The following is a 12,265-nucleotide window of genomic DNA, read 5'->3' as shown; positions in this document are numbered from 1 at the left end:
TTTTTAGTTTTTCGCCGGGCGTCGCAATGCTATTTGAATAAACCTTTTGCCCGTTTGCGTTCTCGTCGGGGCCGGGCCGGGCCGGGGTGCGCTGCCCGCACTACCGCGCGCGCGGGGGCGACACCGAGCGCGCACCCGAGGCGCCCCGAGCACACAGGCCACGGTGCAACCCGGGCGTTGTGCGCGCACCCCGGTGCGCCCGAGGTGCTGCGCGCGCACCCAGGTGAAATCGGTGTGCACCTCGGCCAGTGCGCGCTCGGTCGAGTCGCGCACGTTGGCCAAGGTGCACGGTGATGTTTCTTACTCTAAGGTTCCGCACCAGACGCCCGGGACAGGTGAGCGAAGCTGGGCGGGGCCGGGTGCGCGGCCGGGGCAGGTGCACGCAGCTGGAGAGAGCTTTGGAGCACACTTCGGAGCGCACCAATGATGCGCTCCATTCAAAAGTTTCCTGAAAAGGCAAAAAAAGTTGAGATTATAGAATTTCCCACTTGAGAGATTGTAAAAAAAAAAAATTTAAAATGAAGGAAACGCGGGTGCCAAGGTGTGCGCAGCCCAGCCAAGGTGTGCGCACCAAGGCGCCCACCCTGGCGAAGGTGCACGCAAGGTGCGCACCCGAGGCAAACCGGACAATTAACCCAACTTTCGACTTCGCGCGCACCTTGGAGCGCACTTCGGAGCGCTCCTTGGTGCGCACCAATCTTGGGCACCTCGGAGTGCACCATGGCGCCCACCAAGGTGCGCACCCGGGGCAAACCGAGCTCCGACTTCGTGCGCACCTTGGAGCGCACGAAAGGTGCGCACCATGGCGCCCACCAAGGTGCGCAGCCCAGCCAAGGCGTGCGCATCAAGGTGCGCACCCTGGCGAAGGTGCGCACCCGGGGCAAACCGAGCTCCGACTTCGTGCGCACCTTGGAGCGCACAAAAGGTGCGCAACCCAGCCAAGGTGTGCGCACCCCGGTCAAACCGAGCTCCGAATCGTGCGCACCAGAGGTGCACGCCATCGTGCGCACCTTGGAGCACACTTCGGAGCCCTCCTTGGTGCGCGCCGATGTTGCGCACCTCGGAGCGCACCCGGGGAAAACAATGCAATTAACCCGACTTTCGACTTCGTGGGCACCTCGGAGCGCTCTCGGGTTCGCACCTCGGAGCACACCGAGGTGCGCACCTTTGATGCGCTGCCTTCACCAATTTCCAGAAAAGGCAAGAAAACATTGAGAAGGTGTGCGCACCGAGGTGCCCACCCTGGCGAAGGTGCACGCGAGGTGCGCACCCGGGGCAAACCGGGCTCCGACTTCGTGCACGCCGCACCTTGGAGCACACTTCGGAGCGCTCCTTGGTGCGCACCAGGGCGCGCAACCCAGCCGAGGTGCCCACCCCGGCGAAGGTGCACGCGAGGTGCGCACCCGGGGCAAACCGGGCTCCGACTTCGTGCACGCCATGGTGCCCACCGCGGCGAAGGTGCACGCGAGGTGCGCACCCGGGGCAAACCGGGCTCCGACTTCGTGCACGCCGCACCTTGGAGCACACTTCGGAGCGCTCCTTGGTGCGCACCATGGTGCCCACCAGGGCGCGCAACCCCGCCGAAGGTGCACGCGAGGTGCGCACCCGGGGCAAACCGGGCTCCGACTTCGTGCACGCCGCACCTTGGAGCACACTTCGGAGCGCTCCTTGGTGCGCACCATGGTGCCCACCAGGGCGCGCAACCCCGCCGAAGGTGCACGCGAGGTGCGCACCCGGGGCAAACCGGGCTCCGACTTCGTGCACGCCATGGTGCGCACCGCGGCGAAGGTGCGCACCCGGGGCAAACCGGGCTCCGACTTCGTGCACGCCGCACCTTGGAGCACACTTCGGAGCGCTCCTTGGTGCGCACCAGGGCGCGCAACCCAGCCGAGGTGCCCACCCCGGCGAAGGTGCACGCGAGGTGCGTACCCGGGGCAAACCGGGCTCCGACTTCGTGCACGCCGCACCTTGGAGCACACTTCGGAGCGCTCCTTGGTGCGCACCATGGTGCCCACCAGGCCGCGCAACCCAGCCAAGGTGTGCGCACCAAGGTGCACGCGAGGTGCGCACCCGGGGCAAACCGGGGTCCGACTTCGTGCACGCCGCACCTTGGAGCACACATCGGGGCGCTCCCGGGTTCGCACCGGCGTTGCGCACCGTGGTGGGCACCTCGGAGCACACCAAGGTGGGCAGCGAGGTGCGCACCTTTGATGCGATGCCTTCACTAATTTCCATAAAAGGCAAAAAAAAAACGAGATTTTAAAATTTCCGTTTTGAAAGATAGTGAGAAAAAGGGAATGCTGGTGCCATCTTGAGCCCGCCCTGGTGCGCAGCCCAGCCAAGGTGTGCGCACCAAGGTGCCCACCCTGGCGAAGGTGCGCGCCCGGGCAATTAATCCAACTTCCAACTTCGCGCGCGCCAGGGTGGGAGCGCACCCAACAACCGGGCCTGGGAAGAGCCAATGCGAGAAACCCCACCAAACGCTCTGACAAAAAAAGAGGGGGCGCTCCAGTAACCCCGCTTCGGAGCGCACCCTGGGCAAACCCAGCCAAGGTGCCCACCCCGGCCAAGGTGCAGGCGAGGTGCGCACCCGGGGCAAACCGGGCTCCGACAACGTGCACGCCGCACCTTGGAGCACACTTCGTAGCGCTCCCGGGTGCGCACCTCAGAGCACACCAAGGTGGGCAGCGAGGTGCGCACCTTTGATGCGCTGCCTTCACTAATTTCCAGAAAAGGCAAAAAAAAAAGGAGATTTTAAAATTTCCGTTTTGAAAGATAGTGAAAAAAACGGAACGCGCGTGCCATCTTGAGCCCGCCCTGGTGCGCAGCCCAGGTAAGGTGCCCACCCTGGCAAAGGTGCGCACCCGGGCAATTAACCCTACTTCCGACTTCGTGCGCGCCAGGGTGGCAACCGGGCCTCGGAAGAGCCAATGCGAGAAACCCCACCAAACGCTCCGACAAAAAAAGAGGCGGCGCTCCAATAACCCCGCTTCGGAGCGCAGCCGGGGCAAACCCAGCCAAGGTGCCCACCCCGACGAAGGTGCACGCGAGGTGCGCACCCGGGGCAAACCGGGCTCCGACAACGTGCACGCAGCACCTTGGAGCACACTTCGAAGCACTCCCGGGTGCCCACCGGCGTTGCGCACCGTGGTGGGCAGCGAGGTGCGCACCTTTGATGCGCTGCCTTCACTAATTTCCAGAAAAAGGCAAAAAAAAATGAGATTTTAAAATTTCCGTTTTGAAAGATAGTGAAAAAAAAGGAACGCGGGTGCCATCTTGAGCCCGCCCTGGTGCGCAGCCCAGGCAAGGCATGCGCACCAAGGTGCCCACCCGAGGTGCACACCCGGGGCAAACCGGGCTCCGACTTCGTGCAGGCCGCACCTTGGAGCACACTTCGGAGCGCTCCTTGGTGCGCACCATGGTGCCCACCAGGGCGCGCAACCCAGCCAAGGTCTGCACACCAAGGTGCCCACCCCGGCGAAGGTGCACGCGAGGTGCGCACCCGGGGCAAACCGGGCTCCGACTTCGTGCACGCCATGGTGCCCACCGCGGCGAAGGTGCACGCGAGGTGCGCACCCGGGGCAAACCGGGCTCCGACTTCGTGCACGCCGCACCTTGGAGCACACTTCAGAGCGCTCCTTGGTGCGCACCATGGTGCCCACCAGGGCGCGCAACCCAGCCAAGGTGTGCGCACCAAGGTGCACGCGAGGTGCGCACCCGGGGCAAACCGGGGTCCGACTTCGTGCACGCCGCACCTTGGAGCACACATCGGAGCGCTCCCAGGTTCGCACCAGCGTTGCGCACCTTTGATGCGCTGCCTTCACTAATTTCAAGAAAAGGCAAAAAAAAACGAGATTTTAAAATTTCCGTTCTGAAAGATAGTGAAAAAAACGGAACGCGGGTGCCATCTTGAGCCCTTCCTGGTGCGCAGCCCAGGCAAGTTGTGCGCACCAAGGTGCCCACCCTGGCGGAGGTGCGCGCCCGGGGCAATCCGGGCTCCGACTTCGTGCACTGCATGGTGCCCACCAAGGCGCGCAACCCAGCCAAGGTGCCCACCGCAGCGAAGGTGCACGCGAGGTGCGCACCCGAGGTGCACACCCGGGGCAAACCGGGCTCCGACTTCGTGCACGCCGCACCTTGGAGCACACTTCAGAGCGCTCCTTGGTGCGCACCAGGGCGCGCAACCCAGCCGAGGTGCCCACCCCGGCGAAGGTGCACGCGAGGTGCGCACCCGGGGCAAACCGGGCTCCGACTTCGTGCACGCCATGGTGCCCACCGCGGCGAAGGTGCGCACCCGGGGCAAACCGGGCTCCGACTTCGTGCACGCCGCACCTTGGAGCACACTTCGGAGCGCTCCTTGGTGCGCACCATGGTGCCCACCAGGCCGCGCAACCCAGCCAAGGTGTGCGCACCAAGGTGCACGCGAGGTGCGCACCCGGGGCAAACCGGGGTCCGACTTCGTGCACGCCGCACCTTGGAGCACACATCGGGGCGCTCCCGGGTTCGCACCGGCGTTGCGCACCGTGGTGGGCACCTCGGAGCACACCAAGGTGGGCAGCGAGGTGCGCACCTTTGATGCGATGCCTTTACTAATTTCCATAAAAGGCAAAAAAAAAACGAGATTTTAAAATTTCCGTTTTGAAAGATAGTGAGAAAAAGGGAATGCTGGTGCCATCTTGAGCCCGCCCTGGTGCGCAGCCCAGCCAAGGTTTGCGCACCAAGGTGCCCACCCTGGCGAAGGTGCGCGCCCGGGCAATTAACCCAACTTCCAACTTCGCGCGCGCCAGGGTGGGAGCGCACCCAACAACCGGGCCTGGGAAGAGCCAATGCGAGAAACCCCACCAAACTCTCTGACAAAAAAAGAGGGGGCGCTCCAGTAACCCCGCTTCGGAGCGCACCCTGGGCAAACCCAGCCAAGGTGCCCACCCCGGCCAAGGTGCAGGCGAGGTGCGCACCCGGGGCAAACCGGGCTCCGACAACGTGCACGCCGCACCTTGGAGCACACTTCGTAGCGCTCCCGGGTGCGCACCTCAGAGCACACCAAGGTGGGCAGCGAGGTGCGCACCTTTGATGCGCTGCCTTCACTAATTTCCAGAAAAGGCAAAAAAAAAAGGAGATTTTAAAATTTCCGTTTTGAAAGATAGTGAAAAAAACGGAACGCGCGTGCCATCTTGAGCCCGCCCTGGTGCGCAGCCCAGGTAAGGTGCCACCCTGGCAAAGGTGCGCACCCGGGCAATTAACCCTACTTCCGACTTCGTGCGCGCCAGGGTGGCAACCGGGCCTCGGAAGAGCCAATGCGAGAAACCCCACCAAACGCTCCGACAAAAAAAGAGGCGGCGCTCCAATAACCCCGCTTCGGAGCGCAGCCGGGGCAAACCAAGCCAAGGTGCCCACCCCGACGAAGGTGCACGCGAGGTGCGCACCCGGGGCAAACCGGGCTCCGACAACGTGCACGCAGCACCTTGGAGCACACTTCGAAGCACTCCCGGGTGCCCACCGGCGTTGCGCACCGTGGTGGGCAGCGAGGTGCGCACCTTTGATGCGCTGCCTTCACTAATTTCCAGAAAAAGGCAAAAAAAAATGAGATTTTAAAATTTCCGTTTTGAAAGATAGTGAAAAAAAAGGAACGCGGGTGCCATCTTGAGCCCGCCCTGGTGCGCAGCCCAGGCAAGGCATGCGCACCAAGGTGCCCACCCGAGGTGCACACCCGGGGCAAACCGGGCTCCGACTTCGTGCAGGCCGCACCTTGGAGCACACTTCGGAGCGCTCCTTGGTGCGCACCATGGTGCCCACCAGGGCGCACCCGAGGCAAACCGGGCTCCGACTTCGTGCACGCCGCACCTTGGAGCACACATCGGAGCGCTCCCAGGTTCGCACCAGCGTTGCGCACCTTTGATGCGCTGCCTTCACTAATTTCCAGAAAAGGCAAAAAAAAACGATATTTTAAAATTTCCGTTCTGAAAGATAGTGAAAAAAACGGAACGCGGGTGCCATCTTGAGCCCTTCCTGATGCGCAGCCCAGGCAAGTTGTGCGCACCAAGGTGCCCACCCTGGCGGAGGTGCGCGCCCGGGGCAAACCGGGCTCCGACTTCGTGCACTGCATGGTGCCCACCAAGGCGCGCAACCCAGCCAAGGTGCCCACCGCAGCGAAGGTGCACGCGAGGTGCGCACCCGAGGTGCACACCCGGGGCAAACCGGGCTCCGACTTCGTGCACGCCGCACCTTGGAGCACACTTCAGAGCGCTCCTTGGTACGCACCAGGGCGCGCAACCCAGCCAAGGTGCTCACCCCGGCGAAGGTGCACGCGAGGTGCGCACCCGGGGCAAACCGGGCTCGGACTTCGTGCACGCCGCACCTTGGAGCACACATCGGAGCGCTCCCGGGTTCGCACCAGCATTGCGCACCTTTGATGCGCTGCCTTCACTAATTTCCAGAAAAGGCAAAAAAAAGAAAAAAATGAGATTTTAAAATTTCCGTTTTGAAAGATAGTGAAAAAAACGGAACGCGGGTGCCATCTTGAGCCCGCCCTGGTGTGCAGCCCAGGCAAGTTGTGCGCACCAAGGCACCCACCCTGGCCAAGGTGGGTCACGGGGTGGGTCCTAGGGTGGGTAACGGGGTGGGTACTAAGGTGCGTGCCAAGGTGGGTCATAGGGTGGGTGCCAAGGTGGGCACCAGGGTGGGTGTGCACCAACCCTAGCCAGGGTAGGTCACGGGGTGGTTGTCGGGGTGGGCGTCAAGGAGCCAAGGTGGGTGGCAAGTAGCCAAGTTGCGTGCCAAGGTGGGTGTCGGGGTGGGTGCCAAGGATCCAAGGTGGGTGCCAAGGAACCAAGGTGGGTGTCTGGGTGGGTGCCGAGGTGGGAGCCAGGGTGGGTCCCAAGGTGAGTGCAAAGGTGGGTGCCAGGGTCAAGGTGAGTGCCAATGTGGGTTCCAAGGTGCCAGGGTCAGGGTGAGTGCCAATGTGGGTTCAAAGGTGCTAAGTTGGGTGCGAGGTTGGGTGCGAGGGTGGGTGGGTGCCAAGGTGTGCTAGGTGGAAGCCCGGGTGGGTCGGCATCCCATGGGTGTCGAGTTGGGTGCCTGATGGGTGCTTCTTGTCAAGTTTTAGTCGTCGGGACTCATTTCGAGCCTTAGAGGTCGTTTCTTGTCCGGTTGCCCTGTCTTCGACCTGGGAACCCAATTTTGGTCCTCGGGTCCCATTTTTTTTTGTCTCGCATCCCACTTTTGGCCTGTGGCCTTTTCGGGGTCGATTCTCGTTTTGGGCATCAGAGCATGTTTCTTCTCCTAAAACCCAATATTTGTTTATTAAGTCTCGGAACACATTTTTGTTCTCGTGGACCCATCATGGGTCTTGGAACGCATTTGTGGTCCTTGGGTCCCATTTTGCATCCCGAAACTTGTGTTTTGGTGCTTGATCCCTATTTTGGGTGCCCACCTTGCACCAAGTGCGCACCCGGGGCAAACCGAGCGCCTTGGTGCACCGGGGCAAGATCGAGCGTGCACCCGAGGCGCCCCGAACATGCACCAAGGTGCACTCGGCCCACATGTGAGCGCAGGTCGTTGCGCCCGAGGTGGTGTGTGGGCACCGCGTTGCAGACGGGACACTGCACGCACACGACGCCCCCTACAGGTGCACGCACGTAGGCCGGGCCGGGTGCACACCCGACGCCCTAGCAAGGTGCGCGCACCCGGGCAGGGCTCACACTTGGCGAACGGGGCGCACTTCGCGAGGGAGGGTGTGCACCTCGACGGGGGTGGGTGGCCGGGGTGGATTCGCACGTGGGTCGCGGTTTGCTAAGTACACACTGCGACAAGCTCATAACGGGTGCGATCATACCAGCGTTAGTGCACCGGATCCCATCAGAACTCCGCAGTTAAGCGCGCTTGGGCCGGAGTAGTACTGGGATGGGTGACCTCCCGGGAAGTCCCGGTGTTGCACCCTTTTTTAGTTTTTCGCCGGGCATCGCAATGCTATTTGAATAAACCTTTTGCCCGTTTGCGTTCTCGTCGGGGCCGGGCCGGGCCGGGGTGCGCTGCCCGCACTACCGCGCGCGCGGGGGCGACACCGAGCGCGCACCCGAGGCGCCCCGAGCACACAGGCCACGGTGCAACCCGGGCGTTGTGCGCGCACCCCGGTGCGCCCGAGGTGCTGCGCGCGCACCCAGGTGAAATCGGTGTGCACCTCGGCCAGTGCGCGCTCGGTCGAGTCGCGCACGTTGGCCAAGGTGCACGGTGATGTTTCTTACTCTAAGGTTCCGCACCAGACGCCCGGGACAGGTGAGCGAAGCTGGGCGGGGCCGGGTGCGCGGCCGGGGCAGGTGCACGCAGCTGGAGAGAGCTTTGGAGCACACTTCGGAGCGCACCAATGATGCGCTCCATTCAAAAGTTTCCTGAAAAGGCAAAAAAAGTTGAGATTATAGAATTTCCCACTTGAGAGATTGTAAAAAAAAAAAATTTAAAATGAAGGAAACGCGGGTGCCAAGGTGTGCGCAGCCCAGCCAAGGTGTGCGCACCAAGGCGCCCACCCTGGCGAAGGTGCACGCAAGGTGCGCACCCGAGGCAAACCGGACAATTAACCCAACTTTCGACTTCGCGCGCACCTTGGAGCGCACTTCGGAGCGCTCCTTGGTGCGCACCAATCTTGGGCACCTCGGAGTGCACCATGGCGCCCACCAAGGTGCGCACCCGGGGCAAACCGAGCTCCGACTTCGTGCGCACCTTGGAGCGCACGAAAGGTGCGCACCATGGCGCCCACCAAGGTGCGCAGCCCAGCCAAGGCGTGCGCATCAAGGTGCGCACCCTGGCGAAGGTGCGCACCCGGGGCAAACCGAGCTCCGACTTCGTGCGCACCTTGGAGCGCACAAAAGGTGCGCAACCCAGCCAAGGTGTGCGCACCCCGGTCAAACCGAGCTCCGAATCGTGCGCACCAGAGGTGCACGCCATCGTGCGCACCTTGGAGCACACTTCGGAGCCCTCCTTGGTGCGCGCCGATGTTGCGCACCTCGGAGCGCACCCGGGGAAAACAATGCAATTAACCCGACTTTCGACTTCGTGGGCACCTCGGAGCGCTCTCGGGTTCGCACCTCGGAGCACACCGAGGTGCGCACCTTTGATGCGCTGCCTTCACCAATTTCCAGAAAAGGCAAGAAAACATTGAGAAGGTGTGCGCACCGAGGTGCCCACCCTGGCGAAGGTGCACGCGAGGTGCGCACCCGGGGCAAACCGGGCTCCGACTTCGTGCACGCCGCACCTTGGAGCACACTTCGGAGCGCTCCTTGGTGCGCACCAGGGCGCGCAACCCAGCCGAGGTGCCCACCCCGGCGAAGGTGCACGCGAGGTGCGCACCCGGGGCAAACCGGGCTCCGACTTCGTGCACGCCATGGTGCCCACCGCGGCGAAGGTGCACGCGAGGTGCGCACCCGGGGCAAACCGGGCTCCGACTTCGTGCACGCCGCACCTTGGAGCACACTTCGGAGCGCTCCTTGGTGCGCACCATGGTGCCCACCAGGGCGCGCAACCCCGCCGAAGGTGCACGCGAGGTGCGCACCCGGGGCAAACCGGGCTCCGACTTCGTGCACGCCGCACCTTGGAGCACACTTCGGAGCGCTCCTTGGTGCGCACCATGGTGCCCACCAGGGCGCGCAACCCCGCCGAAGGTGCACGCGAGGTGCGCACCCGGGGCAAACCGGGCTCCGACTTCGTGCACGCCGCACCTTGGAGCACACTTCGGAGCGCTCCTTGGTGCGCACCAGGGCGCGCAACCCAGCCGAGGTGCCCACCCCGGCGAAGGTGCGTACCCGGGGCAAACCGGGCTCCGACTTCGTGCACGCCGCACCTTGGAGCACACTTCGGAGCGCTCCTTGGTGCGCACCATGGTGCCCACCAGGCCGCGCAACCCAGCCAAGGTGTGCGCACCAAGGTGCACGCGAGGTGCGCACCCGGGGCAAACCGGGGTCCGACTTCGTGCACGCCGCACCTTGGAGCACACATCGGGGCGCTCCCGGGTTCGCACCGGCGTTGCGCACCGTGGTGGGCACCTCGGAGCACACCAAGGTGGGCAGCGAGGTGCGCACCTTTGATGCGATGCCTTCACTAATTTCCATAAAAGGCAAAAAAAAAACGAGATTTTAAAATTTCCGTTTTGAAAGATAGTGAGAAAAAGGGAATGCTGGTGCCATCTTGAGCCCGCCCTGGTGCGCAGCCCAGCCAAGGTGTGCGCACCAAGGTGCCCACCCTGGCGAAGGTGCGCGCCCGGGCAATTAACCCAACTTCCAACTTCGCGCGCGCCAGGGTGGGAGCGCACCCAACAACCGGGCCTGGGAAGAGCCAATGCGAGAAACCCCACCAAACGCTCTGACAAAAAAAGAGGGGGCGCTCCAGTAACCCCGCTTCGGAGCGCACCCTGGGCAAACCCAGCCAAGGTGCCCACCCCGGCCAAGGTGCAGGCGAGGTGCGCACCCGGGGCAAACCGGGCTCCGACAACGTGCACGCCGCACCTTGGAGCACACTTCGTAGCGCTCCCGGGTGCGCACCTCAGAGCACACCAAGGTGGGCAGCGAGGTGCGCACCTTTGATGCGCTGCCTTCACTAATTTCCAGAAAAGGCAAAAAAAAAAGGAGATTTTAAAATTTCCGTTTTGAAAGATAGTGAAAAAAACGGAACGCGCGTGCCATCTTGAGCCCGCCCTGGTGCGCAGCCCAGGTAAGGTGCCCACCCTGGCAAAGGTGCGCACCCGGGCAATTAACCCTACTTCCGACTTCGTGCGCGCCAGGGTGGCAACCGGGCCTCGGAAGAGCCAATGCGAGAAACCCCACCAAACGCTCCGACAAAAAAAGAGGCGGCGCTCCAATAACCCCGCTTCGGAGCGCAGCCGGGGCAAACCCAGCCAAGGTGCCCACCCCGACGAAGGTGCACGCGAGGTGCGCACCCGGGGCAAACCGGGCTCCGACAACGTGCACGCAGCACCTTGGAGCACACTTCGAAGCACTCCCGGGTGCCCACCGGCGTTGCGCACCGTGGTGGGCAGCGAGGTGCGCACCTTTGATGCGCTGCCTTCACTAATTTCCAGAAAAAGGCAAAAAAAAATGAGATTTTAAAATTTCCGTTTTGAAAGATAGTGAAAAAAAAGGAACGCGGGTGCCATCTTGAGCCCGCCCTGGTGCGCAGCCCAGGCAAGGCATGCGCACCAAGGTGCCCACCCGAGGTGCACACCCGGGGCAAACCGGGCTCCGACTTCGTGCAGGCCGCACCTTGGAGCACACTTCGGAGCGCTCCTTGGTGCGCACCATGGTGCCCACCAGGGCGCGCAACCCAGCCAAGGTCTGCACACCAAGGTGCCCACCCCGGCGAAGGTGCACGCGAGGTGCGCACCCGGGGCAAACCGGGCTCCGACTTCGTGCACGCCATGGTGCCCACCGCGGCGAAGGTGCACGCGAGGTGCGCACCCGGGGCAAACCGGGCTCCGACTTCGTGCACGCCGCACCTTGGAGCACACTTCGGAGCGCTCCTTGGTGCGCACCATGGTGCCCACCAGGGCGCGCAACCCAGCCAAGGTGTGCGCACCAAGGTGCACGCGAGGTGCGCACCCGGGGCAAACCGGGGTCCGACTTCGTGCACGCCGCACCTTGGAGCACACATCGGAGCGCTCCCAGGTTCGCACCAGCGTTGCGCACCTTTGATGCGCTGCCTTCACTAATTTCCAGAAAAGGCAAAAAAAAACGAGATTTTAAAATTTCCGTTCTGAAAGATAGTGAAAAAAACGGAACGCGGGTGCCATCTTGAGCCCTTCCTGGTGCGCAGCCCAGGCAAGTTGTGCGCACCAAGGTGCCCACCAAGGCGCGCAACCCAGCCAAGGTGCCCACCGCAGCGAAGGTGCACGCGAGGTGCGCACCCGAGGTGCACACCCGGGGCAAACCGGGCTCCGACTTCGTGCACGCCGCACCTTGGAGCACACTTCAGAGCGCTCCTTGGTGCGCACCAGGGCGCGCAACCCAACCAAGGTCTGCACACCAAGGTGCTCACCCCGGCGAAGGTGCACGCGAGGTGCGCACCCGGGGCAAACCGGGCTCGGACTTCGTGCACGCCGCACCTTGGAGCACACATCGGAGCGCTCCCGGGTTCGCACCAGCATTGCGCACCTTTGATGCGCTCCAATAACCCCACTTCGGAGCGCACCAGAAACCGCACTGGACGCTTGGGCAAAAATGTAATGCGCACCCGAAGCCCCTACCCAGAAATCCCCAGTTCGGACATGGGGAGCTGCAACGGTAAA

The 12,265-nt window shown here is 63.2% G+C and overlaps 1 non-coding gene across 1 annotated transcript; it reads left to right on the top strand.

The window, feature by feature from the left end:
• Positions 1-7,817: 7,817 nt before the first annotated feature.
• Positions 7,818-7,936, top strand: LOC131863199 (5S ribosomal RNA). Its single transcript, XR_009362131.1, has one exon. It is a non-coding gene; the product is annotated as a 5S ribosomal RNA (ribosomal RNA).
• The last annotated feature ends 4,329 nt before the right edge of the window (positions 7,937-12,265 follow it).

Source organism: Cryptomeria japonica, unplaced genomic scaffold (assembly GCF_030272615.1).
Source record: "Cryptomeria japonica unplaced genomic scaffold, Sugi_1.0 HiC_scaffold_58, whole genome shotgun sequence".
In the NCBI taxonomy this organism is placed as follows: domain Eukaryota; kingdom Viridiplantae; phylum Streptophyta; class Pinopsida; order Cupressales; family Cupressaceae; genus Cryptomeria; species Cryptomeria japonica.
This window is presented reverse-complemented; position numbering and strand designations above follow the sequence as displayed.